The 4,794-nt window shown below is 39.2% G+C and overlaps 1 protein-coding gene across 1 annotated transcript in view; it reads right to left on the reverse strand.

Annotated features, from left to right (window-relative positions):
• Positions 1 to 4,548, reverse strand: part of LOC109962813 (somatostatin receptor 3) — an 18,565-nt gene extending 14,017 nt beyond the window's left edge. Inside the window, exon 1 of the mRNA XM_020604838.1 lies at positions 4,287 to 4,548. The gene's annotated coding sequence lies outside the window, so the exon portion shown is untranslated. The remainder of the gene's footprint in view (positions 1 to 4,286) is intronic.
• Positions 4,549 to 4,794: the final 246 nt, after the last annotated feature.

Here is a 4,794-nt window from a genome sequence, read left to right on the forward strand (position 1 = left end):
AGGAAGTCTTTGGTCCTGAAGGTGTTGTATTGCCACTTCCTTTCTAAGTTTTAAAAAGACTGATGACTTCTCCTCACGGGCTCAGTAAGTCAGAGCGACTTAGTAAGCTCAGTTAATTCAAACTAATTCTGGCTTTTGTTTTAAACTTGTCTGAGCTTCTTCTGTTTTGTCCAGGTCCTCTATACAGACACCAATCTCAAGAAGAAGAAAAGAGCAGAGTGAGTTGGAAAACTACTTTTTCCAGATACTGCACATTTTATAGCCGGATAGCAAAAGTCCCTTTCAGACATGCACCACTTTATATAAATGTGATGACAAGTCAATCTCACGCCTGAATAAGCGCCTGAGTTACTTTTACATGAAGGTCACAACCGCAATTTGAATATAACAATCTCATTTTTGCACAAGTCTGAATTGAATGTCATCACATTATTGCAAAAACTGCAGCACAGTGTTAGACGTGAACGAAGAAAGATGCAATGCATGTTTGTCTTTGTCAAAAGAGATGTTACAGATTTATCACTTATGTGTCATCTTTTACTTTGACAGAAAATGAAATCAGTTTAATACACTGGAACACTTTGAATGAGACAATTAGACAAGTCTGTAATTTTGATTTTTTTTTTTTTTTATGGGAAATGTAGATGTTAAAAAAGCTGAGAGAATGAGGAAATCCAAAACAGGTATCAAAACCAGGTAACCAGTCTGAGCCAAGCACAGAGTCCATTGGAGAAGGCAAGAGGCAGAATCTAATCTCCAAACAAGTCCAAACAAAAGGTACAGGAGAAAATCACAAGGATAATTAAGAACACTAAGGATAACTGGAAACACTTAGACCACAAGAAATAGGGGGGGCAAGCGGACTGGAGCCACAGGGAGCAGATGCTACAGGTAAGCAAAGAAACAAAGAAAGCAGAGCTGTAATATGTCCTGAGGGAGCTGATCAGGTACATGGAGACAGGTGCTGTGTGTGTACCTGGTAGAACTCACACTGTGGGGACAGAAACGTGTTTACATTCTTGTAAATCACTGAATATTAATATGATGATTTAAGGTTAAGAGTTTTATTTGGGTGGATAGAGGGTGTCATATGCTATACAGGCTGCAAAGCCCCTTGAGGCAAATGTGTGATTTGTGGTACTGGGCTACACAAATAACAATAGGCTTGACTTGAACCTCTTTATGTTAATACTGTCTGTCCTAAACACTTCATTTTCTCTTCACTGAAGCACCAGGTTGTGAGACTCATCTGCTTCTTTGAATTTTTTTTAATCTTTGCTTAGCCTGAAATGATGCTGTGTGATTGTGTTAATTCCCACCTGTGGCGACTGTGTGCATGTGCACGATTAAGGGTTTAAATTTGTGTCTAATTGATTTTGTGGATGAAAGATGATGGCTTAACTCTGCTATTAGTGCTTGAATATATTATAATTTCAAAATCAATGATCACACATTGAGCAGTATTTCAGTCTTTTGCTTTTGTGTTCTAAATAAAAAAACCCTAATTCTAGATGTCTAATGTAAAAAGTAAAATAAGATACGTCATGGAGACACAGCATTTCACGTGCAGGGGACATGATGTTATTTTGCTCCTCTGAAATGAACAGAACAAATCATGTCAGCTGGTAATCACACTCACACTCTCAAAAACACAATGGGGAACATTTATCCAGGAAAAAGAAAGTGTTTTCTTCCACAAGCTAAAATCCCTGTAAAAATTCATGATACAGTGCAAGGATGTAAATGAATGATAACAAAACAATTGTAAGGGATCTAGTTAGAGCATTCTTTAAAACAAAAGTAATACAGCACTAATTAATTAATTAATTAATACTGATTTGGGCCATGTTATCCACCTCTAGTTGGAGAAAATTTAAGTCTGTTAGCCCAAACTGTGGCTGAAATATTTTAACACAACAAGACTGATCTTTCAGTTAAGCCCTGTCTTCTTAGAGGTTTCCTATACAGTATACAATGAAAAATTAAATACACCGATTAGCCACATCATTAAAACCAATGACAGGTGATGTGAATAACATTGATTATGTTGTTAAAAGCCTGTTTGCTTGCTTTTAAGCAGCAAGTGAACCCTCTGTTCTCGAAGTTGATGTATTGGAAGGGGCAAAAATTGGCAAACGTTAGGATCTGAGTGACTTTGACGGTGTGCAGTGGTCAGTACCTATCAAAACTGGAAGGACAATTGGTGAACCAGTGACAGAGTCACTGGCACCCAAGGCTCATTGATGTGCATGGGGAGTGAAGACTACCCCGTCAGGTATGATCCCAGAGCTGCTGTAAGCAAATATCGCTGAAAAACCTAATGCTGGCTACAATAAACAGGAGTCAGACATCTTGCATTGTAGGTTGCTGAGTATGGGGCCATGTAGCCACAGACTGGTCAGAGTGACCATGTGGTATGATTTGAGGAACACAACAAAAAGTTCACGGTGTTGCCTTGGCATTCACATTCCCCACATTTCAATCCAACCAACCATCTGTGGGATGCGCTGGAAAAACAAGTCTGATCCATGGGGGTCCCACCTTGCAGCATACAGGACTTAAAGGATCAGCTGCTAGTGTCTGTTAGATACCAGAGGACACCTTCAGAGGTCTTATGGAGTCCATACCTCAACAGGTCAGAGCTGTTTGTGCAACACGGAAGGCACCTACACAGTATTAGGCAGGTGGTTTTAATGTTTTGGCTGAGCGATGTAAATTCATCAGATTTTAACATGGTTCGATCTAAACCCAGTTAACACAAACAGATGAGTTTGTTTTTGTTATGTGCATCCAGGATTACTTTATCTTACAACAACTGACAAGTTTTAAAAAATCAGATCACCAGTGGACTGGAAAAACATATTTAAGTTGCAACAGTTAGTTAAGTTCATGGTTATTTTTCATTGTTTTACACTGTTTGTTTTATGGACCAAATAATTAATCGATGAATCAAGAAAACTGCTTGGTTAATTGATGACGGAAGTAATTATTAAGCTATACTGTACATTCAAGTATGTGGGAAAGTGGATAAGAAATGGAGGTGACACTTTCACAGTGGCCCAGTTCAAGTGCCCTTCAGTAAGACTGGCTAAAGTGTCTCTGCTGCTACATTACACTGGGAAAAAAGGAGAAGCATGTAGCACCTATTAAATTTCTCTTTAAAACACATTTGTCTGCTAGCAACAAAGAAGCCAATCTCTCCACTGAAGGTCATGTGACCTTTGCCTTAAGACTACAATATGAACAATAAGGTACTGGAAAAATGGATTCAATATATGTGCACTGTAAAGGTGTCACTCCTCACACATCATTATAAAACTGTTCATTTAGCCTAGAAGTATTATGTTGTTCATGTCGACCCACTGGTTTTGGCCAAATATACCAATAAATGGGGAAAAACTAAAACCACATGTTCATGTGAAATCCACTATATATGTAGAATGCTCCCTGTTTCTCACTTTAACACACACACACACACACACACACACACACACACAGATTATTTTTACAATAAGGTGACTGTTACTTGTAAGGAAATGTGCATTAGCCATCTCTCGCAATGCTTGTTTAGATGTGTGTTTTATGGGGAGAAACAGTCTAATGACCTTGGGATTGCATTGACTTTTTTTTTTTTTTATAATGCTTAATAAAGGGTTTTTAAGTTGTAACTAATTGCTTCATTATTGGTCAACATACTAACAATCAATGGATCAGTTTAACTTGCTAATAAATGAATACAAATAAATGTTTGGGTGCCAGGTTCTGAATGAGACACTAAACGAGCCCAGAGAGAGATGCAAAACAACCACAGAGGCATGAATTACCCACAAAGAGGTGCAAAGAGACACAAAATGGGCAAAACGAGATGTGAAATGACCACACAGAGACCCAAAATGACTGAAAAGAGACGCAACGCAACCCCTGTTTTCAGTATGTGCATTTACCTGAGCCCAGGTCCTACTGTCTTTTAATAATTCCGTTATTTTAGACTAGTTACATTATTATAATATTTAAAGTTTTTGGCATACATTAAACAAACCAAAGAACTAATGTTACTATCAATAGCATTTAGTTTAATTTGAGCCTTAACACTTATATTCTCACATACACACACCCATAAAAAGTTGTCAGAGCAGATGCACATGCAGCTCACAGGTGAGGTGAGAGAAGCTCGACAGTGACAGCATCATTAGTCTGCACCAGCCACTTGGTCGTGTTAGGCAAAAGCAGCGGATTAACTGCTCCATGACTAAATCCCATGAAAAACCGGTGCTCTTTCAACTCACCCATATGCTGAGACTTTTCAAAGGATCTTCTCAGGTGTGATCTCGTCCTGTGACTTAAGATTTATTGATGAAACAACGCGAGAAGAGCAGCAGCATTTCGTCTTCTCATGTCATGATGTGTTTTACTTTCATCCTCAGTCTTGAACCAGCGCGCTCCGCTCCTCCGTGCGTATTTGTCGGTCTGTTCCCGGACCGACTGATACACTGAAAGTCACCAGCGCGTCGTTATAACAGTAGCGCAGGTCGCTCAGTCTCATGCTTGTAACTAGGTAACAGCTCTGCCTGCTGCACACACTCAAGTAGGAGGTGTTAAAATCCTGTGGGGTGTGTGTGTGTGTGTGTGTGTGTGTGTGTGTGTGTGTGTGTGTGTGTGTGTGAAGCTCATTTTCAGTGTGTTCACAGCGTCTGGGTGTGTGAAAGAGACTGTAGCTCTAAGTTCTTCTGGAACAAGCATGCACCATTAAAAAAATAGGCTGTTTTTAAAGTCTGTCTTTAAACAACAGTCAGG

Source organism: Monopterus albus, unplaced genomic scaffold (assembly GCF_001952655.1).
Source record: "Monopterus albus unplaced genomic scaffold, M_albus_1.0 scaffold68.1, whole genome shotgun sequence".
In the NCBI taxonomy this organism is placed as follows: Eukaryota; Metazoa; Chordata; class Actinopteri; order Synbranchiformes; family Synbranchidae; genus Monopterus; species Monopterus albus.